The 24,035-nt window shown below is 39.9% G+C and overlaps 1 long non-coding RNA gene across 1 annotated transcript; it reads left to right on the top strand.

Moving 5' to 3' along the window:
- Nucleotides 1-454: 454 nt before the first annotated feature.
- On the top strand, nucleotides 455-13,668 carry LOC121135242. Its single transcript, XR_005872444.1, has 3 exons — nucleotides 455-2,349; nucleotides 5,995-6,097; nucleotides 13,623-13,668. It is a non-coding gene; the product is annotated as an uncharacterized LOC121135242 (long non-coding RNA).
- The last annotated feature ends 10,367 nt before the right edge of the window (nucleotides 13,669-24,035 follow it).

The raw sequence follows: 24,035 nt of genomic DNA, 5'->3' as shown, positions 1-24,035 counted from the left end.
CGGTGACTGTGGCAGCTGGACCCGAAAGGGACTTTCACTGAAGGAGGCGGCAGCGGAAGCAGGCGACGCCCCCGGGAATGCTCCAGCCGAAGCCCCCTAGCGGAGGCCGCTTCGGCAGCCAGGCCCCGTTTCCTTTAATTCAATATTTCCCAAACTTGCTTGTTCACGACAATCACGTGGGGAGCGTGTTAAAATTACAGATTCCTCAGCTCCACCCGCAGGCCTACTGAATCAGACTCTGGAAGGGAGGTACTCCGGAACCTCGATCTCTAACTAGGGCTGGAGAGGCTGCTAGTGATCAGGCAAGTTTGGGAAACACAGCTCTAATTCATTGAGGCTGGCGGGAAATGGGGCGGGAACCGCGCAGTCTCTTTAAGGCGCTTCCAGCTCTCAGCTCCAATCGCTGCTCTGACCCCCTTGGCCGTCTCCTCCCCTCTCATACCGCCCTCAAGGATGCCGGCTTCCCCTAGCGTGTGGGGCCCGGGGGCAGTTTCGTGGTCTTGCCCAGAAATGTTTTTGAGGCTGTGAAATATCCCTTCACAGGGTGGTCGTGAAGAATAAAGGCAGAAGCCCCGACATCTATCATTCCAGCAGCTGAACCTGCCCAAAGCATGTCCCAGTCTCCACTTCGGGTCCAACTCCTGCCCTCCCAGAACCAACAAGCCTCCAACTCCATTGAGGGGTAAGCCTGGACCCCAAATCTAGAGGGACAACGGTGCTCCCAAGGCCGCTCCACCTGAAGCGGCAAGTCTCATTGACTATCATATCAGTGCCCTAAACTTCCTGGTCTGCTGCTCGCCCCCTCCTCCTCCCCCAAAGGCCCTGGGCAGGATGACTGTTTGACAGCTGGACCACAGGTACAGCCCTCGCTGAGCAGCCTGTGGGCAGAAACCATCACTGCAAGGCCAGCAAAAGAAACCAGACACTTCAAGGCCATCCCTACAGGTGGCACCTCCCCTAGGCTGAAAGAAACCCAAACTACAAAGTCTGAGAGGCTCTTAGGGTTTAGCAGAGTCTGGGGTGAGCAGCAGGTCGAAATAGAAGGAATATCTGTGGAGCTGCCAGTGAAGAGAAAGGCTGGACACCAGTCTCGGGTGGGGGCTGCTGCATGGAACCCAGCATCCGGGATCCCAGAAAAAAAGGTGCCCAGAACAAGAGGCTCGGGTCTTGGGCAAAGCAGGGGGTGTCAGAAGCAACTGCAACTGCTGCTTCCAGGGGGTGCAGACAAAGGCCTGTGGGGTCAAAGGGAGAGTCATCTAAGAAGAGCAGGATGCCTCCGTGTGGCAGCAGGCCTGCTTTAGGGACTGTGCCTGCCTGCAAGGCACAGCAAAGTGTCGCTGGTCTCCCCTGGAAATGGGCCCCTACCTGAGTCACTTCATAGAGGAAGCAAAGACAGACTCCTCCGGGATTAATCAGGAATCTCCAGCCCTTAGGGAGGCTGTCTGGTTCCTATCTAGCCTAAGGCTACCTTAGTGCCAGCCTTTCTTAAGTCAGCTGTGTTTTCAGTTCCTTGAATCATTCTTCCAACAAATGCCTGCCCTTTGTTGTCTGCAACAGAAGAAATGCAATACGGCTACTAAGGGAATGCTGCTGCTGCCCTGCTGCTGAAGAGACTAAGCTCATGCAGCATGGGGGCAGAGGGCAAGGAGTACCTTCATCCTATTTTCACAGGCTCCAACCAACAAAAAACCTGAGGATCCCCATACTTAGCAGAGTTGCCACTGAATAATAGCTATGTAACCTGGTTGCCTAACTAATCGACTTCCTGTAAAACGCACAGAGGCACCTGGACACCACCCAGACCAGCAAGTTCTGAAAGTGTATGTCTCTGCCACCATTCACCCCACAGATGGTTATTCAATACCCGTTCACAGCCAGGCATTGTACTAAGAACTGGAGACCCAGCACTGAGCCAAAGACACCCCGGGATTAGAATCAGATTGGGCTTCCCTAAAAGGAACACACACACTAAGGAAGTGTCTTTAGGACAGCTAGTAGGAAAGAAGCCCCAAATAGGAATCATTAAATAAATAAGTATACCAAAATCTAGCTGAGTACTTTTTATAAAAAAGAGTCCCCTATTGGAAAATGTACAACATACTTGTTACTTTCTTACATTTATTTCCTCACTGTACTGTGCTTTTGTTTTAATCATCGGTGGTGGGAGCCACCATAATATTTAGATGTACAGAGCTTGTATAATCTGGAGTGAGACCTGAACAGATGTTACCATCTCGGCCTCACAAAGACCTGGGAAACACTGACAGGAGACCTCCAGGCAGACAGCTCTGTCTCACAGTTCGTGCGCCTAGGAGTCAAATACTGTTCTCACCACAAGGTGGCAAAAGAGTAAGTGACAATTCCTAGTCATTTTTCTATGTTTATGTAAAACTTGGTTTATATCAAAATGCTCTCTAAAAATATTTTGAAAAACGTGGTCTCTTTCACACAGTTTTTGGTTGACATCTAAAATTCTGCATCGTAAATGTCATTTGGCTGCAAAAACGTAATTTCTGACAAGTGTTAACCTTCAGAAATAAAACTGTTACGTCAGTACATTACACAAATCTGTTGAAACCTAAATACATTACTGAGCTGAGGACCATCATCATTCTCTTTAAAAACTCACAATAGATTTCTATCACAGTTGCCAGTTGTATCTTCACCCTTTTCTCCTGGCGTTCTTAAGTCTACTGTATTCTTCCAACAAATTTTTGACCCAAGAACATATATTTTTCCACTTAGAGCAACTTGGTAGGGGTTGTTCCAATGGACTAACATTGTTCATTGCTCGAATGAGACAGGGTTAAGCATCCTGTTCCTCCTAATCTGTGTTTGGCTAAATGTTAACATAGAGAAACCTCTCATATACTAAATGGGGAGAGGCATTTTCTTTTAGAGACATCATCATTCAAGCTGTTGCATCCTTTTGAAAGTATCACACAATGGTTTAGCTTCAAAACTCCTTCTTTTGATTTATCAACTGAGGACTCCACTGGGAGTTTCTTCAATTTTATTGGAAACAAACAATTAGGAACCATCTGAGGTTAGAAAAGATTCGATTCCCATGCACTGTCAGAGCAATTTGTTTGTTCGCTATAGATGTGGTGTTCAGAATTGTCTCTCTGGCACCCTGAGGATTTCACACTGCATGCGGGTGAGACTCAGGATGGTAAAAGGCGATTTTCTTTTGTAAGTGCAAAAAGAAACATGTGAAACTGGAGATGGGAAAAAGAGAACCAGCTGATTCCTCTATCACAACTATGTTCTCTGGCAGATCAATCTTAAAACACTACATATGAAATTGGAGGATGTAAAAATTGATTCTCTTTAGTTTCCCATACTCCTGGGCAAAGCACACTCCATTTTGAAAGTCACTGGTTTATATTATATTTCTTATAATAAAAGTTACATATATATGTGTATGTCTGTAAATATCACCATATATATATATACATATACATATGGGTTTCTTAGAAATGTATAGAAGGGAGGGCATGGTGTGAAAAATGAAAGTCCCTCTCTTCCTCACCAATTATACTCAATTCCATTTCCCTGAAATTTGTGAGAAAATTTCTATGCAAATATAAGCATTTTATGCATATATCCTTTTATGAAATGTAAATGAGACTATGCCTACACAGGTGTTTTCTCTAAATTGGCTGTACACATACAATGAAATCCCAATAAAATTACAATGAGTTTTTTTATGAGAGACTTTACAGGACAATCTAAATTAATATGGAAGACTAAAAGGCATCTTCTCACTTCTCCTTTCTTCCTCCTGGAAATGAGGAGTTAGTGACTGTAGTAGAAACCATCTTGTAGCCAATCACAGTAGAAAGACCAAAAATCTGACCACTTCCTGGTGTATCCTTTCATGAAGAAGAGTATTTTAATTTATCAACCCTAAGAAGCACATAGCTCTTCATGTTCAAATATTGCTGGAGTCTTTGAATGATACTTTATGAACATGTTCAGCATTATTTTGGTTTCTTTGTTGTGGGTACATAAAATACTGGTATGTCTCACAGCCAATAATGCCCTAGATTCACAGGCTGAAGAGAAGATGTTTCCGCAGTTAAAACACTAGAATCTCTTCCAAAGGATCTGGGTTCAATTCCAGGACCCATGTGGCAACTCACATCTATAACTGTAGTTCCAGGAGGATCTGACTACTTCTCTGGCCTCAGCAGGCAACAGCTACACATGGTACACAGCCAAAACACATAAAATAAACATAAAAAACAAAAGCGCAAATAAAATAAATAAAAAATAATAGTATCCTAGAATTGATGTAATCCTTGGAAATTATTATTATTTGGGTCCAAATTATGTGTTAAGTGACCATAGGTGGTCTATGTCACTCCTAGTCTAGTCTCGGGTCCTTATTCTGGCCTTTTAGGGCCTACCAAATCTCTCATTGGTTACTTAGACTTCTTTACCTATCAGCTTGGCCTTGCATCAAACAGATGATACATACTACTGCTTCCAAGCCTAAGCCCTTGTTTCTTTTGGTCTCAGAGATTCTCATGGCTTGAGCTAGCACTTTTGTGCTTGCCACCAAACCTGACAGCCTGAGTTCAATTCCTGAGACCCACATAATGAAAGAAGAGAACCATTTTCACATGTTGTCCTGTGTCTTCCACATGCAAGCCATGCACATGTAGATAAATAAATATATGTAACTATTTTAATATAAAAAGGAAATCATCATGATTTTCTCTCTTTCTTTCTTCAGTTCACTGTTTAGATGTCCTTAAACGTCACCTTAACTCAGAGTCCTTCCTTGGCCATTATATAAAATAGTATCTCATCCCTGTTTTATTTTTCTTTATAATACCATCACCACATAAATTATTAAATAACACTCCATGGGTATATTATTAAATATTATACATGCATACAGATTCACATAATCTAACTCAATGAATGTAAATTGCTCATTCATCTAGTCTCAATATCTACTTTGGTCTTTTGTATAGTTAAATATTTCTGGAACGCAAAAGATGAAGTTTTATCATAAGTGAAGTCCTCTGTATTTTCAAGTCTGTTGGCTGTTTTACCTTTTCTTGTGAATTTCTTGGTAACATTCTTTGCCTAGTTTTCTTGTAAATTCTTTTTGTTCGTTTTGTTTTGTTTTCCTTTGTTTTAATGAGACAGGATTTCTCTGGGCAGTTTCTCCAATTCACAGGAATCTTCCTGCCTCTGTCTCCCTAGTGCTGAGATTAAAGTCATACACCACAAAGCCCAGCATCTTTTAAATTCTTGTTTTGTTTTGTTTCCCTGAGACAGGGTTTCTCTGTGTAACCCTGACTGTCCTGTAACTCACTCTGTAGACCAGGCTGACCTTGAACTCAGAGATCCACCTGCCTCTGCCTACCAAGTGCTAGGATTAAAGGCATGCACCACCACTATATGGCTTTAAATTCTTATTAATCACCTTAAATAACACTTAAATGACCCTGGAAGTACACTATCCTATTAAACTTGTTTAACCCTTGCTATAATTTTAAGAAAAAATGCTGTTATACTTTTCATTTTACAATCAAGGAAAGCAAGGCAAAGAAAGATAGAATGATGCCCACACTCACACACAGATTAGTTTAGATCTAGGATTCAAACATAATAGCTGTAATATAGTTTGGGACTCTTAACTCTTAAGCTTTTTGTCTGTTTGATTCTAATATATACTATCCATTTATCGCTGCTATATGTTATACTTTACCATATATTTGAGATTATTGTATAAACACATTTCTCAAGCTTTTAAAAAAATTATTTTAGTGACAGATTCTGGAGATCCCCCATGGAGGGCCTCACCCTCCCTGGGGATCAGAGTGGGGATTGGGTGGGGGGATGGGGGAATAGGGGAGGGATACGGATCTGGGATCAACATGTGAAGCAAGCTTGTTTCTAATTTAAATAAAAAATATTTTAGATATGTTGATTTTATTGTTTTATATGAATATTTTGCCTGTATGTATGTCTTAGCACCCATGTGTACCTGATGCCTGTGGAGGTCAGAAGAGGGCTAGAACTGGAGTTCTAGGTAACCACCAAGCTCAGCAAATGGGTCATAAGAGATCTCCAAAAGGTGAGTGTTCTAAAGGTCCAAGCATAAGCTTCAGTTCCTCTTAAGACTGGGCAGTGGTGGTGCATACCTTTAATTCCAGAAGAGTCAGGCAAATTTCTGTGAGTTTGAGGCCAGTTTGGACTACATAGTGTGTACAAAAACAGTAAGTGCTTTTAAGCACTGAGATATCTCTCCGGCATACTTGTGGGTTCTTGATTTTAGTATCTCATTTTTGAGAAAGTTATTTTATATTTTATTTTTTAGTGGTTGTAGGAGTATAGAGCAAGGACAAAGGACCTGAAACAAGAGAGAGAGAGAGAGAGACAGAGACAGAGACACAGAGAGAGACAGAGACACAGACAGAGAGGTGAGAAAAGAGAGAGGGGAGGAAGGAAGAAGGGACAGAAGAGAGGGAAACAGACAGGGAGGGAGGGGAAGAGGGGAGAGAGCCTTCATTTCAGGAAATGAAAATAAGGCAAGAACAGCTTGAGACTTGTACTAAGAAGAAAATAGTGGTATAAGACACAAATGAGAGGTATAAGGAGGGCCTTGATCATCTGGAGCCATATTGCAATTGCATTGAGAATTATTTGTGGGTTTTAAAGAAATGACATGGTATGATTTATGGCTTTCATACAATAATTACAATCTAATAACAATAGTAACAAACATATCTAATGATATGTCAAGTACCGTTTTATAAGTCATTCACTATGTTATTTAACTTTATAACACACTGATGATATAAGTACTAATATTATTGTGTTATTCTCACTATTCATGGGAGGACTAAAGCACAAAAATATTTAAAGTTCTGGTGATGTAGCTCAGTGGTATTATTATTTAGCATCCATACAGTAGGCTGGATTTGGTCCCCCATCATGAAATCATTCTTCGCGAATAAAATACCTTGAATTTGCTTATGTTTATTCTCTAGATTCTATGCTTCTTCTCATTCAGAATCCAACTTCAATAATCAGATGTTTGATTCCTATTTTTTCCATGCCTTTCATTTCTCACCAGTGGCTGGTAAGTCTTCTATAAGCTAAAGAAAAAGAAAATAGCAAAAACCACACACAAAACCCTAAGTCTGGGAACTGAGCTCTACCCAGCCCATTTGGACCATATTAAATTTCTCTAAGCTCAGGACTAGCCAGTCTATGGGCTCATTTATGATGACTAAGAGTCAGCTTAGCAGCTCCTGCTTCCCATCATAGCAGAGTGAACCTATGTACCCTTCCCTTCCCTCCCCCACAACAGCCTTACTAGTAACCAGGGAACTAGAAATCAGGGTTATCTGGCTCCACCACAGGCATGCAGAAAACACCAATGAGCCTGGAGTTCTGGGAAAGGATAGGATAGAAAATGCAGGGACTGAAGGATTCCTTTTAGCACACATCTATCTGGCTCCAGATATCTTGCACACATGGAATTCCAATAGCCTATTCCCTTCTCTAAGTGAAAAGGGGGACTCAAAAGAGAAAACAAATGCACGGCTATGGGAGTTGCCACAAAGATAAAGATTACACTGCATCATGTCCTAACAAGCCATTTCCTCATTTTTTGCCACATATTACTACCAGATTGTCTGTTGGTAGCTTCTATTCATCTTCAAAAGCTCTGAATTTAGTTCTACTGGCTCATTTGGCTTGCACTTTTGATTCTCTGCCTACTGAATCGCATATTATCTAGTAATCCTTCTGCATGCAGGTACAACCACCTATCTTAACTTTGCATCTTAAGAAAATACTGGGGAGTGGTGGGATGAAACTCCATTGGTATGGTGCTTGCCTAGCATGCAATCCTGGGTTTGATCCCCAACATAGCATAAAACAGGCACATAGAAGTTCAGGGTGATTCTTGGAGAGTTTGAGACCACCTGGACTACATGAGATCCTGTCTCTAAAAAAAAAAGCACACACTGGAATCGACAAATCTGTGTGAAGTGCTGGATGTTGGCCGTGTGGAATCTAGATTTACCATGGACCTAAGCTATGAAATGGCTTCTGAAATTTTACTCACCAAATTGTGGAATCTGGCTCTTGTGTTTGTTGGTCCTTATCACTTCTCCCAGGGTTGAAAGCTTGGGTAGGCTAGCAGATCAAATCTTAATCACCATTTCATCTGTCTAAGCCCTCCAAGAGCAAGGCAAACAACATTACATAACCTCAACAGAGAGAAATTTAGTATGTGTAGCAAAAATTACGTGTTCGTTATGTAATCCAACAGTCCCACTTTTAAGAATCAAACTAAAAAATACACTAGCTAAAGTCCAAAATGACAAATGAACAAGGACATTCATTGTAACAATATGCAATAGCACAGACTGCAGGGGGAAATACCATTATTAAGGAACTGGTTGCCAAAATTATGATGGAAATAAAAATACATGTAAGTTGGAGAGCAAAACACATTTTTAAACTTTTTTTACATTTAAAAATGATTTATTTCATGGGGGTAGAAGCATGTACCATGAAAATAGTGTGGATGTCTATGCATGATCTATAGGAGTCAGTCCTTTCTTTCTACCAGGTGGGTTCCAAGGATCAAATTCAAGTTGCTGGGATTGGCAGTAAATGCTCTACCCACTGAACAATTTTGCTGGCCCAGAAATAAACCTTTATACAGTGGTTAAGAGTAAAATGTCTCTGAATATTGTTAAATGTCCCTTGGGGGATGGGATCCTCTCCAGTTGAGAACCATCAGTCTAGAACAATGCTCATAAATGAATTTTTTAAATAAGTAAAATGATGTGGGAAACTTTCCAACTTGAAACATTGCTCAAGGTTTAATTACCACAGTGGATGAAGCAAATGTATGTTATGTGCCTCCTGGCACAATACAGTAGGAAGCACACAGCACCTCCTATTAGGTATCAATGCCAAAAGTAAAAAGAAAATGGAAACTAAATCCAATCAATTATCTTGCACCAATAACTCATGGTTTATGGTGAATATAAAAATTAAGACAAGTTCAATTAAACAATCAGCCAAATCCAAAATGTGGAATTTTTACAATATATTTATCTGTTTTATTCAATGATAAATTACATTTTAAAGGAATGAGGTAAATCATGCTAAAGTTACAGAATTTTAAAGAAACTTAAAAACCAAATATAATATTTTGCTTGGATACTATTTTGAAAAAAATCAACTTTTAACTCACTTCCTAAGCTGATGTGGTGGCTCCTACCTACAATTCCAGCATTCAGGAGATTGAGGCAGGAGGACTATGAGATTTGAGGACAGCTTAGGTTACATAGTGAGTTTAGCATCAACCTATCTTAAAAATAAAAGCAACAAAAACCCATTTCTTGAGACAACCAAGAGACTTTCAGTATAAACTGCTACTTCATGACACTAAAGGGTTACTGTTAGTAAATTATGACAGTGGTAACATAATTATATAAAAACATTTTCTTTTTAGAGATGCATACTTACACTGATTAAAATAATATATCTAGGATTTTAATTTTTAATAACAGTAAAAGTATGTGAGAGATACATGAATCAAGAGTAACAAAATTTCAAGAACTGTTGTAGCTGACATGTAGGTTTATTCTATTAATTTCTCTATTTTATATATTAAATTTTCCATGACAAAATGATTTTTAAAGACAAAACAAGAGAAACTTCTGCTCCCCAGAAATGTATTACATTTACTTTTAAACTCTCTCCCTCCAAGTAGAATTGTAAACACTGAACATTGTATATACCAAAAACATAGGAAAACTTCGAAAGGTAAGCAGCAGAATAAGACAAGTTAGTTATAGACCACAGAAACCCCAAATGAAACATCAACAAGTTCCCTCACAGCTTCCTCCCTTCTCATATATCCCAGGCTGGGTTGTGGAGAAGCTGATAGACTGGAAATATCCATAAGCATAGATAGAAGAAAAGCCCATACTCTCTAGACAAAGGAACAGGAAATGGAGCAACTTTTCATGACATTCATTTTTAACAAGCTGTCAGTCTACTCCATGCAAACAGTACAGAAAACAAAATATCCCACTGTCTAAGCCAACAAAAGTTAAGTGATAATGAAAAAAGAGGTCATGAATTTGAAGGAGACTGTAGAGGAGTATGTGGGAGCACTTGAAGGAACAAAAGGTAAAGGAAAAATGTAATTATTAAAAAACTAGATGTGAAAAACTGTAGACTCTTGCTTATGCCTACTTGTAACAAAGAACCCAAACCCTCTATCATAATGGTATCAGGAAAGGCAATTTGCAAGTGATAATAACAATTCCCCTTTGGTAGGATGCACCCATGGTTACAAGGAGATAAGAGGATCCCTCCTCTTCTCACCACTATAGTTAGTTAAAAGCACACCCCACACCATGGTGTTGATGGAGGTCATGAGGACATAGCAAGGGACTTCTGTCTCTCTCACCTAAGATTGTATTGGCAAAGATATGGGAAGAAACTTAAACTCTCGCTTGCCAAGTGCTAAAGATGAGACTCTTCCCCCAGGTGTCAATGGAAGCTGAAAGGGGAACTGTGCTGGGTAGTTTTTGTTAATTTGACACAAATCTATGCATACCTAGGAAAAGAGACTCTTAGCTGAGAAATTGCTTCATCAGATTAACTGATGAATTTGTCTTGATTGCTAGTTGATGTAGGAGGGTCCAACGGGACCTGGTGTGTGTAAGGAAGCAGAGTAAGCCATGGGGAGCAAGCCAGTAAGTAAACTACATTCCTCCGTGATGTCTGCTTCAGTGTTTGGCTCTACTTTAGTTCCTGCCTCCAAGTTACTGTGTTGGCTTCCTTAGATGATGGGCTATAACCTGTAAGCCAACTAAACCCGTTCATCCATAAATTACTTTTAGTCTGTTTTATCACAGCAACAGAGCAGTAACTGATACAGGAACCAATTAATACTTTGTTCTACACCGAGTAGTAGCAAAATGACATCCCCTTCTGCTGCCAGACCAATAAAAAAATGAAAAGAAATACACTTGAAAAACACAATGATTAAATGAAATCCAGTTCTTAAAAAATGTTCAAGTAACTCACAAAAAGGCAGGGAAAATACAGAGAAACAAAACATAAGACAGTCAACTTCATCCAGTGACTGATGGAAGCAGAGGCAGACACCCAGAGCTAAAAACCAATCTGATCTCCTGGAACCCAGTTGCAAAGAGCAGTGAAGAGCAAAGGAATCAAGACCAGGCTAGAGAAACCCACAGAGGCAGCTGACCTAAACAAGGGGGAATGCATGGACCCCAGACTGATGACTGAGAGACGAGCATGGGACTGATCCAGACATACACACCCCAACCTCGGTGTCAGAGAAGAGGCCTTGGCAATTTATGGGACCTTGGAGAGTAGATCAGTATTTATTCCTGGCATACAAATGGACTCTGGGAGCCCATTCCACATGGAGGGATGCTCTCTCAGCCTGGACACATGGGTGAGGACTTAGGCCCTGCCCGGGATTATATGACAGACTCTGAAAATCCCTCATGGAAGGTCTTACCCTCCCTGGGGAGCGGAGGAGAGATGGAGTGGGATGGGGGGTTGGGAGGAATGGAGGGGCCAGGGGAGGAGGGGAGAGAGAAGAAACTGAAAATAACATGTATAAAAAGTTAAATTTAAAAAATTATTATATAAAAAATTAGAAAAACAAGAATGAATAAATACAATTGGTGAGATTTAAGCCTTGGAATGTGAACTGAAAAGAACCAAAATGTCCTTTAATAGATGATTGATTAGACAAATAGTGGTAATTTATGCCATGGAATATTAATTATCAATAAAAGGGCAAACTATATGAAACATAATTTGGACAGAACTCAAGGGCATCTTAGAGAAGGTATTTTTAAAAAATCAGTGTTTTTGGCAGGGTTTTCAAAGTCTTTAGTTCCACTGAAGTTTTATTTTATTGCTATATGTTAATTTTACAAACAAATGAGATGCAATGTACTATTTTATCAGATATATACAGCATGTACTGATCAAATTCAGCTTCCTAGGCCCAGTGTAGAGGACTTGCTTAGTGTTTGAAAGGCCCTGGATTCAACATCCAGTACTGTGAGAGAAAAAATTCAGCCTCCCTTTATCTGTCATCCCCAAACTCTGATAATCACCATTCTTCATTAATGTCAACATTTTAATTCCCACATATAAGGACACGCAGTACCTGTTTTTCTGTTCCACTTAATATAATGACAGCAGGTCACATCCAGTTTGTTACAAATAATGGAATTTCACCTTCCTTTAAGTCTGCAGACGCATTTATCTCTGTCTTATCTCAGCCTCTAGATTGGGCATATATTCTGAACTTAATATGACTTTGAATGGAGAAAAAAATCACCATTCTGGAGGTATCATCTGCATGCAGAGAAAAATCCTTGAGTTGTCAAGACTTAACTCTTTCTAGAATGTGATAGATTTAAAACCCTGTTTTTTCTTTTACCACTCATATAAAATGAAAGTGCACATAATTGTATCTATTTTTCTTTTTAATTACATCTATCAATTCAGTTCATGTAGATGTGTACAGACATCAAGGTGCACAAATGTGTGGAGTTCAGAGCACAGTTTTTGAGAGTCCCTTTTCTCGTTTCATGTGAGTCCCAAGAATCCAAGTCAGTCATCAGCTTTGCAACAGGTTGCTATACCTGGTGAGCTATCTCTGGCTGTCCCCACACCTTTGTTTTTTAAAGACAATGTACTCACAGACATTTCATCTTGTTATTCATGGCATGATCCAATATTTACTTGGAATACAAATAAGCTATGTATCAAACAGAATATTGAAGCACTATACAAGCTATTTTACTGAAAGAATGTTTAATGCCACCTGATACCTTACAAATGTGCATCACTGACTAACATTGGGACCACTTAAATTGAACAGTTGTAGTGGCATCTTGCTTTACCAGTGAACTTGTGGTGGTGGCCACACCCTATGGGCGTGGCTTCAGGTGAGCAAACCTGACCTCTTATATGGTAGAGGAGGGGCTGGCTTGCTCTCTTGGGTTGCAGTGAGAGCACTGGAAAGTCAGAGACTGCAGCTTCTGGAGCAAGAGGGTCATTGTGGTTATTTAATATTGTTTGTGTAAGCACTTCCCTAATAAGTACCTATTTATCACTTGTTTTGGATCTGGTGGAATCATTTAAACCTTGCCTTCAAACAGTAGTTAACCTAATTAAAATCCAGCAATACTAGGAAACAAAGAGGACCCTAAGAGAGACAGACATAACATGGTTGCCGGTTGCCAGGAGAAGGGGAAAGGGACAAGATCTCCTGAGCTAATTTGGAACATGGGAGGAGGAGAGAGGGAGTTAGAGGAAAGAGGAGGGGAGAAGAAGACAGGAGGGAGCAGGAAGATCAGAGTCAGGGGAAGAATAGAGGAGAGCAAGAAAAGAGATACCATAATAGAGGGAGCCATTACAGGTTTAAAGAGAAATCCTGGTTCTCGGGAAATGTCTAGAGATATACAAGGATGGCCCCAACTAAGAATCTAAGCAATAGTGGAGAGGCTACCTTGAGTACGCTTCTCCAATAATGAGATTGATGACTACCTCATATGCCATCCTAGAGCCTTCATCCAGTAACTAATGGAAGCAGAAGCAGATAACCACAGCTAAACACTGAGCTGAATTCCTGGAATCCAGTTGCAGAGAGGAAGGAGTAATGAGCAAATGGATCAAGACCATACTGGAGAAACCCACAGAAACAGCTGACCTGAACAAGGGGTAGCTCGTGGACCCCAGACTGATGGCTGGGAAACCAGCATAGAGCTGTTACAGACCCCTGAACGAGGATGTCAATTTGGAAGTCTGGTTAATCTATGGGGTCGCTAGTAGTGGATCAGTATTTCTCCCTAGTATAAGAATGGACTTTGGGAGCCCAATCCACATAGAGGGATACTCTCTCAGCCTAGACACACGGGGAGGGTCTAGGCCCTGCTCCAAATGATATGACAGACTTTGAAAATTCCCCATGGAAGGCGTCACCCTCCCTGGGGAGCAGAAAGGGGATGGGATAGAGGTTTGGTGGGGAGCAGGGAGGAGGGGACAGAGAGAGGAACTGGGATTGACATGTAAAACAAGCTTGTTTCTAATTTAAATTTAAAAAGAGGAAAAATTATAAATTAAAAAAATTCAGCCATACTCTCATATTTCCTTTATACCACAAAACTCAGTATTAGTAGAAGCCATTAATACTAATCTTACTTTTACTAGTACAGATGGCCCCTGATTTTAATAGTTTAATTTTCTGATGGTGCAAAACAGTAGTTCATCAATAGCAGTACTGTATATTTTGATGTTTGATATTTTTCAGGTTAGCTACTTATAGTGTGAGGCTCTCTTGTAATGCCTAATCAATCTTGCAATCATTAGGGGAGGCCCCAAAGACCCAACAATGTGTGGTGCTGCTAACCTGTGGTGTGCAGTAGTTATTTGGATTTAAGGATTTTGTTTTTTGTTTGTGTTTTGTTTCGGTTTAGAGTGGGGTTGGTGTTTCTTCTCTTACCTTAGAGAAGCCTGAAACACTCTATGTAACCTAGGCTCGCCTCAAACTCATGATGTTTCTGCTTTGGCCTCTTGATTGCTAGGATTGCAGGCATGTGCCCCCACTAAATCCAGCTTATTTAATGTATTTTACTTACAAGATTTTCACTTTAAATGGACTTATTCATATGTAACTTCAGTGTGAATCAAGAAGCATTCTTAGAGGACTTGTAAGTAGTTTTATAAGATATCTCATGTTTTATTTTTCCTTTTAATGGAAATAGATTCTTTTTCACAAAATATATTCTGATTATGGTTTCCCCTCCTTCTGCTCCTCCCAGTTCCTCCCGAACCATCCTTCTGTCTGGATCCACTTCCTTTCTGTATCTCATTAGAAAATAAAAGTCTTCTAAAAGACAATAATAAAATATAAGATAAAACACGAACTATTACATTAAAGTAATAGTTTGGACTAGATAACCAGAAGGGAAAGAGCCCCAAGAGAAGGTACAAGAATCAGTTCACACACTCAAGAGTCCCATAAAAACACTAAACTGGAAGCCATAAAATAAACATAGAGGACCTGGTGCAGACCTGTTCAGGGCTTGTGTATGCTGCTTCAGTCTCTGTGAGTTCATATGTGCTTAGCTCATGTTGATCCAGACGGTTTTGCTCTCCCGGTATCCTCCATTCCCATTGTCTCTACACTATTTCATCCTCCTCTTCCCCTGGACTCCCTGAGCTTGGAGGGAAGGGCTTTGATAGAGGCATCCCATCTAGTGCTGAGTGTACCAAGAATTTTCTGCTAATGTCTGGCTGTGGGTCTCTGTATTCTCACCTGCTGAAGGAAGAAGCTTCTCTGATGATGGTTGATCTGTGAGTAAAGCAGATAATCATTAGGATCATTTTATCACTATCACTTTAGATCAGTATTATTTGATTTTATCCTAGGTCTATGTACTTTTAGACTCAGATTTTTAGTCACCCAGGCACTGTCAGGTGTGTGTTTTCAGTTTGTGAAGCATACCTTAAATCAAATCAGATATTGATTCGTTACTCCCATAAGCTTTGTGCTACAATTGTCCTAGTTTATCTTGAAGGCAGGACACCATTGTAGATAAAGGGTTTGTGACTGGCTTGGAGTTTACATTTCTCTCTTGATATGATGTAGAATACATTACTATATCAAAGATGCTGGAACATAGGAATGAAAGCTATATGTGTAGACCAGCTTGACATGTCCATGTTCATTGAGTTGTGTTGATGTTGTCTTCAGCAATAGGGCCTTGCTGTCAATTTGTAGAGAGCAACCTATAGTCTTGGCAGCAGCCTGGGTTGTTTGGGGATTCCCATTTGTCCTCTTTGGCCAACAACTCGGTTTAGATGTAACCAAAACCTGGGACAAAATGCTTCATTTGGGGAGAAGAGATGGCCAGGGAGACCTCTGTCTCCTCCACTATTTGGTGGTTTACTTTAGATCATGTTTATATATGTATAAACATGTAGGGAGTTTCTACTGCATTAGGTTTTCATACTACCCCTCAAATGTCCCTTAATTTGATCTATCTCTCTCCATCATATTCCCTTCCTCAACCCCACTAGATCCTCCTGTCCAGCCCCCCACAAATCCATCCACAACTATGTATTCTATTTCCATTTGTAAAGGAGATATATCTGTACCATATAGTGTCTTGCTTTATAACTACCCTCTGTGGTTCTACACACTATAGTTTGGTTACCATTGACTTAGAAGTTAATAGCCACATGTAAGGAAATATATACCATATTTGTCTTTCTGGGTTTGTGATACCTCGCTCAGGATGATTTTTCTAGTTCATCTATTTGCCTGCAAATTTCGTTATCCATTCTTCTGTTGAGGGACATCCAGGTTTTTTCCAGTTTCTGGCTATTATAAATAAAACAGTGAGTGTCCCTGTGGTATGATGAAGCATCTTTCTGGTATATGCCCAAGAGTGATATAGCTGGATCTGGGGGTAAATCCATTCCCATCTTCCTGGGGGACCATCACAATGATTTATAGAGTGACTGTACAAGTTTTCACTTCTACCAGCAATGGAGGAGTGTTCCCCTTACTCCACATCTTCCCCAGCATGATTTCTTGATCTTAGCCATTCTAAGAGATGTAAAATGGAATCTCAAAGTAGTATTGATTTGCATTTCCCTAAAGACCATTGAAAATTTCTTTAAGTACTTTTTGGCCATTTGAGTTTCCTCTATTGAGAATTCTTGGTTTATTAAATCTGTACCGATTTTTAAAATTGGGATATTTGTTTTCTTGATATTTAGGTTTTTTTTAGTTCTTTATATATTTTGGATATTAGTCTTCTAGCCAGTGTGGAGCTGATCTAAAAAAAACCATTTTCATTCTGTAGATTGCCACTTGTCTGAATGACAGTGTCCTTTGCCATTCAGAATCTTCTTAGTTTCATGAGGTCCCATTTATTAATGATTGATCTTAGTGCCTGTGCTTACAATGATGTGTTCATAAAGCCCTTTCCTATGCCAATGATTTCACGGTTATTCCCCACTTTTTGTACTATCAGGTTCAGTGTATCTGGTTTTATGTTAAAGTCTTTGATCTATTTGAACTTGAGTTTTATGCAGGGTTATAAGTATGGGTCTATTTTAATTCTTTTACATACAGCCATCCAGTATGGCCAGTACCATTTGTTGAAAAAGCAGTCATTTTTTCAGTATGAATTTCTGCCCTCTTTATCAAAACTCAGGTGTCCATAGACGTGTGGATTTATATCTGGTTCTTCAATTGGATTCCATTGATCAGTGTGTCTGTTTCTATGCCAATACCATGTGGTTTTTATTTCTATAGCTCCGTAGTACAATGTGAAATCAGGGATGGTGAGACTTCTAAAGCTTCTTTTATCATTCAGGATTGTTTCAGCTATCCTGAATTTTTTGTGTGTTTCCATATGAAGCCGAAAATTGTCATTTCAAGATCTGTGAAGAACTCTGTTGGAATTTTGATGGAGATTGTATTGAATCTGTAGATTGGCTTTGTTATGATTGTCATTTTTATGTTACTCCTACAGATCCATGAGCATTGAAGACATTTCCATCTTCTCATATTTTCTTCAGTTTATTCAAAGACTTCAAGTTTTTATCATGCAAGTCTTTCCCTTGTTTGGTTAGTGTCTTAGTTAGGATTTTTATTGCTATGATGAAATATCATGACCAAAAAGCAAGTTGGGAAGAAAGGGATTTATTTGACTTACACTTCAGCATTGCTGTTCATCACTGAAGGAGTCAGGAGAGGAACTCAAACAGGAGCTGATGCAGAAGCCGCAGAGGGGTGCTGCTTACTGGCTTGCTCAGCCCACCTTCTTATAGAACCTAAGACCAACAGCCCAGGGATGGCACTAACCACCACAGGCTGGGCCCTTCCCTGTTGATCACAAAGTGAGAGAATGCCTTACCTCTGGATCTCATCGAGGCAATTCCTCAACTGAGGCTGCTTCCTCTGATGACTCTAGCTTTTGTCTCAAACTGACACACAAAACCAGCCAGTACAGTTAGTGATAGCCCAGAGTATTTATATTATTTGAGGCTATTGTGAAAGGTATTGTTGCCCTGATTTATTTCTCAAACTGTTTGTCATTTGTATATAGGAGGGCTATTTATTTTGTGAGTTAATTTTGTAACCAGCTACTGTGCTGAAAGTGTTAATCAGATGTAGGAATTTCCTGGTGGAATTGTTAGGGGGCATTTATATATGCTATTATGTCATCTGCAAATAAAGTTACTTTCACTTCCATCTTTCTGAATTGTATCCCCTTGATCTCCTTTTGTTGTCTTATTACTCTAGCTAATATTTCAAGTACTGAATTGAACAGGTATGGGGAGAGTGGACAACCTTGTCTTGTTCCTGATTTTAGTGGAATTGCGTTGAGTTTATCTCCATTTTAGATGATGTTGGCTATGGGCTTGTTCTCTATTGTATTTACTATGGTGAGGTATGTCTCTTGTGTCCCTAATCCCTCCAGGACTATTATCATGAAGTGGTGTTGGACTTTGTCAAGTGTCTTTTCTGTATCTAGTGAAGTGATCATGTGTTTTTTTTTTACTTTCAATCTGTTTATATTGTGGAACACATTGTAGGCGTCTTGTCAGTGAACTTGTAACATGGCAGATGGAAGCAGAAAGAGAGGAGTTTGAGGTGTGGCTTTCCTTTGCACGCTCTTTCTGGAGGGTCAGTGGATCAGGTAGGAAGAGCAGGGAAATGCTCCAGCGGTTCTTCGTATTTTTCTGTGTAATTGTTGCACAATAAACACCCTTTATCATTTGTCTTGGGACTAGTGATGTAATTACATCCTTGCATTCAATACAGTTATAGATTTATGCATTTTGAACCATCCCTGCATCTCTAGGATGAGGCCTAGTTGATCATTAGATGATTCTCTTGATGTATCCTTGGTTTCAAATTGCAAGTGTTTTATTGGGAATTTTTGCATCTATGTTCATAAGGGAATTGGTCAGTAAATCTCGTTTTTGGGGGCCATTATATGGTTTGGCTATGAGGATAAATGTGGCCTCATAAAAGGAATTGGGCAATGTTCCTTTTGTTTCCATTTTGTGGAAATTTGTTAGGATTATTGGCATTAGCAATTCTTTGAAAGTCTGGTAGAATTCTGTGCTAAAGCCATCTGACCCTGGGCTTTTTTTATGACTGCTTCTATTCCACTAGGGGATATAGGTCTGTTTAAATTGCTTATGTGATCTTGATTTAACTTTGGTAAGTGTTTTCTATTGAGAAAATTATCCATTTCTTTTAGATATTATAATTTAGGGGTGCACAGTTTTTAAAGTATGTCCTTATGATTCTCAGGATTTCCTCAATGACGGTTGTTATGCCCCCTTTCATTTCTAATTTTGTTAATTTGGATATTCTCTCTCTTCCTTTTAGTTAATTTGGATAAGGGTTTGTCAACTTTATTGATTTTTTTAAAGAACCAACTCTGTTTCTTTGATTCTTTGTATCGATTTTTGTTTTTATCTTTTCAGTTTCAGCCCTGAGTTTGATTATTTCTTGCCATCTACTCCTTTTGGGTATGGTTACTTCTTGTTCTAGAGCTTTAAGGTATACTGTTAAGTTACTAGGTTTTTTACTCTCCAGTTTTTTAAATGTAGGCACATAGTGCTACTTACCTCTTAGAACTGCCTTCGTTGTGTCCCATAAGTTTATAGAGGGTTGTGTATTCATTTTCATTCAGTTCTACAAAGTCTTTAATTTCTTTCTTAATTCCTGTCTTAAGGCTTGTTTCATTTAGTAGAGAGTTGTTCAGTTTCCATGAGTTTTTATGCTTTCTGTGTTTCTGTTGTTTTTTTTTCTTATTTTTTTAATAGCTTGTTTTCCATGTCAATCCCAGTTCCCTCTCCCTCCCCTCCTCCATCCCCCCCAGCCTCCCACCCTATTGCCAATTCCTTCCACATAGGGGATATCTAGAGTCTGTCATTTCACTCAGGGCAGGGTCCAGGCACTCCTCTAAGAGTCCAGGCTGAGAGAGCATCCCTCTTTGTGCTATGGACACACAATGTCTGTTTGTATTCCAGGGATAAACACTGATCCACTGCTCAGGGCCCCATAGGTTGCCCAGGCCTTCTCACTGACACTCGCATTCGGGGGGGGGGGGGGTCCGGATCAGTCCCATGCTGGCCTTCCCGCTGTCGGTCTGGGGTCCAAGAGTTCTCCCCTGTTCAGATCAGCTGTCTCTGCTGGTTTTGCCAGCCCATTCTTTGCCAGTTTGCTCATCGCTCCTCTTTCTCTGTCACTGGGTTCCTTGGGTTCAGTTCAGTGATTAATTGTGGGTGTTTGCCTCTGCTTCCATCAGTCACTGGATGAAGGCCCCAGGATGGTTATAGACATCAAGTTCATTATCAGGTATGGGAACTCGAGGTGGTCTCTCCACTATTGCTTAGCTTGCCAATTGGTGTCATCCCTTCAGATCACTAGAGGTCACACTGGTGCCTGATCTGTCTTCTAACCTATGATTCCCTCTTCCCCCTATTCTACCCTCCCCCCTCTTATTCCCAGCTCCCACTCCCCCCCAACCTTCGCCATGTTCCCTATCTGTTCAGAGGATCTTGCCTCATTCCTCTTCTCTTGGGTACTATGCATATCTTTTAGGTTCTTTCCTGTTTCCCAGACTCTCTATCAGTGGAAGTGCAGACTGGCACTATCCTGATCCATGTCTAAAATCCATATATGAGTGAGTACATACCATGTTTGTCTTTTTGTGACTGGGTTACCTCACTCAGGATGGTTTCTTCCAGTGCTATCCATTTACCTTCGAATTCCAAGATTCCATTGTTTTTTTCTGCTGAGTAATACTCCATTGTGTAAATGTACCACAGTTTCTCTATCCAGTCTTCAGTTGAGGGGCATCTAGGTTGCTTCCAGGTTCTGGCTATTACAAATAATGCTGCTATGAACATAGTGGAGCAGATGCCCTTGTTGTATGAATTTGCCTCATTTGGATATATGCCTAAGAGTGGAATTGCTGGGTCTTGTGGTAGATTGATTCCCATTTTCCTGAGGAATCTCCATACTGATTTCCAAAGTGGCTTTACGAGTTGACACTCCCACCAGCAGTGGAGGAGTGTTCCTCTCTCTCCACATCCCCTCCAGCATAAATTGTCATTGGTGTTTTTGATTCTAGCCATTCTGACAGGAGTGAGATGGTATCTCAGAGTTGTTTTGATTTGCATTTCCCTGATGGCTAAGGATGTTGAGCACCTTCTTAAGTGTCTCTTGGTCATTTTAGCCTCCTCTATTGAGAATTCTCTATTTAGCTCTGTACCCCACCTTTTAATTGGATCCTTTGGTGTTTTGGAGACTTGCTTCTTGAGTTCTTTGTAAATTTTGTTGATTAGCCCTCTGTCAGATGTAGGGTTAGTGAATATCTTTTCCCATTCTGTGGCCTGCTTTTTTGTCTTGTTGACTGTGTCCTTTGCCTTACAGTAGCTTTTTAGTTTCAGGAGGGCCCATTAGTTAATTGTCGATCTCAGTGTTTGTGCCACTGGTGTTATGTTTAGGAAGTGGTCTCCTGTACCAACTCGTTGAAGAGTATCTGCAACTTTCTCTTCTAAAAGTTTCAGTGTAGCTGGATTTATGTTGAGATCTTTAATCCATTTGGACTTAAGTTTTGTACAAGGCGATAAACATGGATCTATCTGCAGTCTTCTGCATACCAGTACCCAGTTATGCCAGCACCATTTGTTGAAGATGCTTTCTTTTTTCCATTGTATAGTTTTAGCTTCTTTGTCAAAAATCAAGTGTTCATACGTGTGTGGGATAAAATCAGGGTTTTCAATTCAGTTCCATTGGTCCACATGCCTATTTTTGTGCCAATACCAAGCTGTTTTCAGGACTATAGCTCTATAATAGAGCTTGAAGTCAGGAATGGTGATGCTTCCTGAAGTTCCTTTATTGTATAGGGTTGTTTTGGCTATCCTGGGCCTTTTGTTTTTCCATATAAAGTTGATTATTGTTCTTTCCAGGTCCTTGAAGAATTGTGATGGAATTTTGATAGGGATTGAATTGAATCTGTAGACTGCTTTTGGCAAGATTGCCATTTTTATTATATTGATCCTACCAATCCAAGAGCATGGGAGATCTTTCCATTTTCTGGTATCCTCTTTGATTTCTTTCTTTAAAGACTCAAAGTTCTCGATATACAGGTCTTTCACGTCCTTGGTTAACATTATACCCAGATATTTGATGCTGTTTATGGCTATTGTAAAGGGTGATGTTTCTCTGATTTCTTTCTCAGTCACTTCATCATCTGTATATAATAGGGCCACTGATTTTTTTGAGTTTACCTTGTATCCTGCCACATTGCTGAAGGTGTTTATCAACTCTACGAGTTCCCTTGCGGAGTTTTCGGGTCACTTATGTAAACTATCATATCATCTGCAAATAGTGAAAGTTTGACTTCTTCCTTTCCTATTTGTATCCCCATTATCTCCTTTTGTTGTCTTATTGCTGTAGATAGAACTTCAAGTACAATATTGAAGAGATATGGAGAGAGTGAATAGCCTTGTCTTGTTCCTGATTTTAGAGAATTGCTTCGAATTTCTCTCCATTTAGTTTGATGTTGGCTGTTGGTTTACTGTATATTGCTTTTATTATATTCAGGTATGTTCCTGTTATCCCTGATCTCTCTAGGGCCTTTATCATGAAGGGGTGCTGGATTTGGTTAAAGGCTTTTTCAGCATCTAGTGAGATGATTATGTGGTTTTTCTTTCGCAGTTTGTTTATATGGTGGATTACATTGATAGATTTTCTAATGTTGAACCATCCCTGCATTCCTAGGATGAAGCCTACTTGATCACGATGGATGATTTTTCTGATGTGTTCTTGAATCCGGTTTTCGACTATTTTATTGAATATTTTTGCATCGATGTTCATGAGGGAAATTGGTCTATAGTTCTCTTTCTTAGTTGTGTCTTTGTGTGGCTTGGGTATCAAGGTAATTGTAGCCTCATAGAAAGAGTTTGGCAGTGAGCCTCCTGCTTCTATTGTGTGTAATAATTTGAGGACTATTGGAATTAGCTCTTCTTTGAATTTCTGGTAGAATTCTGCACTGAAGCCATCTGGGCCTGAGCTTTTTTTGTTTGGGAGACTTTTGATGACTGCTTCTATTTCATTAGGGGCTATAGGTCTGTTTAGATTGTTTATCTGCTCTTGATTTAGTTTTGGCAAGTGATATCTATCCAGGAAATTGTCCATTTCCTTTAAATTTTTGAATTTTGTGGAGTACAGATTTTCAAAGTATGCCCTGATGATTCTCTGGATTTCCTCAGAGTCCGTTGTTATGTCCCCTTTTTCATTTCTGATTTTGTTAATTAGCATGCTCTCTGTCTTTTGGTTAGTTTGGACAGAGGTTTGTCTATTTTGCTGATTTTCTCAAAGAACCAACTCTTTGTTTATTTTTTGGTTTTGGGGATTTTTTTTGTTTTTTTGAGACAGGGTTTCTCTGTATTGTTTTGGAGCCTGTCCTGGAACTAGCTCTGTAGACCAGACTGGCCTTGAACTCATAAAGATCCTCCTACCTCTGCCTCCCAAGTGCTGGGATTAATGGCGTGTGCCACCAATGCCTCACTCTGTTGTTGTTGATATTCAGTTTTAATATGTGGTTGTCTGATAGGACGAAGGAAGTTATTTAAATTTTCTTGCATCTGTTGAGAATTTGCTTTGTTTACAAGTATGTAGTCAATTTTGGAGAAATTTCCATGAGGTGCAGGGAAGATATAGTCTTTTGTGTTTGGGTGAAATGCTGTATATATCTGTTAGGTATATTTGGTTTATAATTTCAGTTAGCTCCAGCATTTCTGTTTAGTTTTTGTCTGGATGGCATGCTTATTGGTGAGAGTGGGGTACTGAGGTTTCCCACTATCAGTGTGAAAGGATCAATGTGTGATTTCAGATGTAGTAGTTGTGCCTTTTATGAACCTGGGTCCCC

This window comes from Mesocricetus auratus, unplaced genomic scaffold, assembly GCF_017639785.1.
Source record: "Mesocricetus auratus isolate SY011 unplaced genomic scaffold, BCM_Maur_2.0 Super-Scaffold_100033, whole genome shotgun sequence".
In the NCBI taxonomy this organism is placed as follows: Eukaryota; Metazoa; Chordata; class Mammalia; order Rodentia; family Cricetidae; genus Mesocricetus; species Mesocricetus auratus.
Note: the sequence above shows the minus strand (reverse complement) of the source record. Positions and strands in the feature narration are given on the sequence as shown.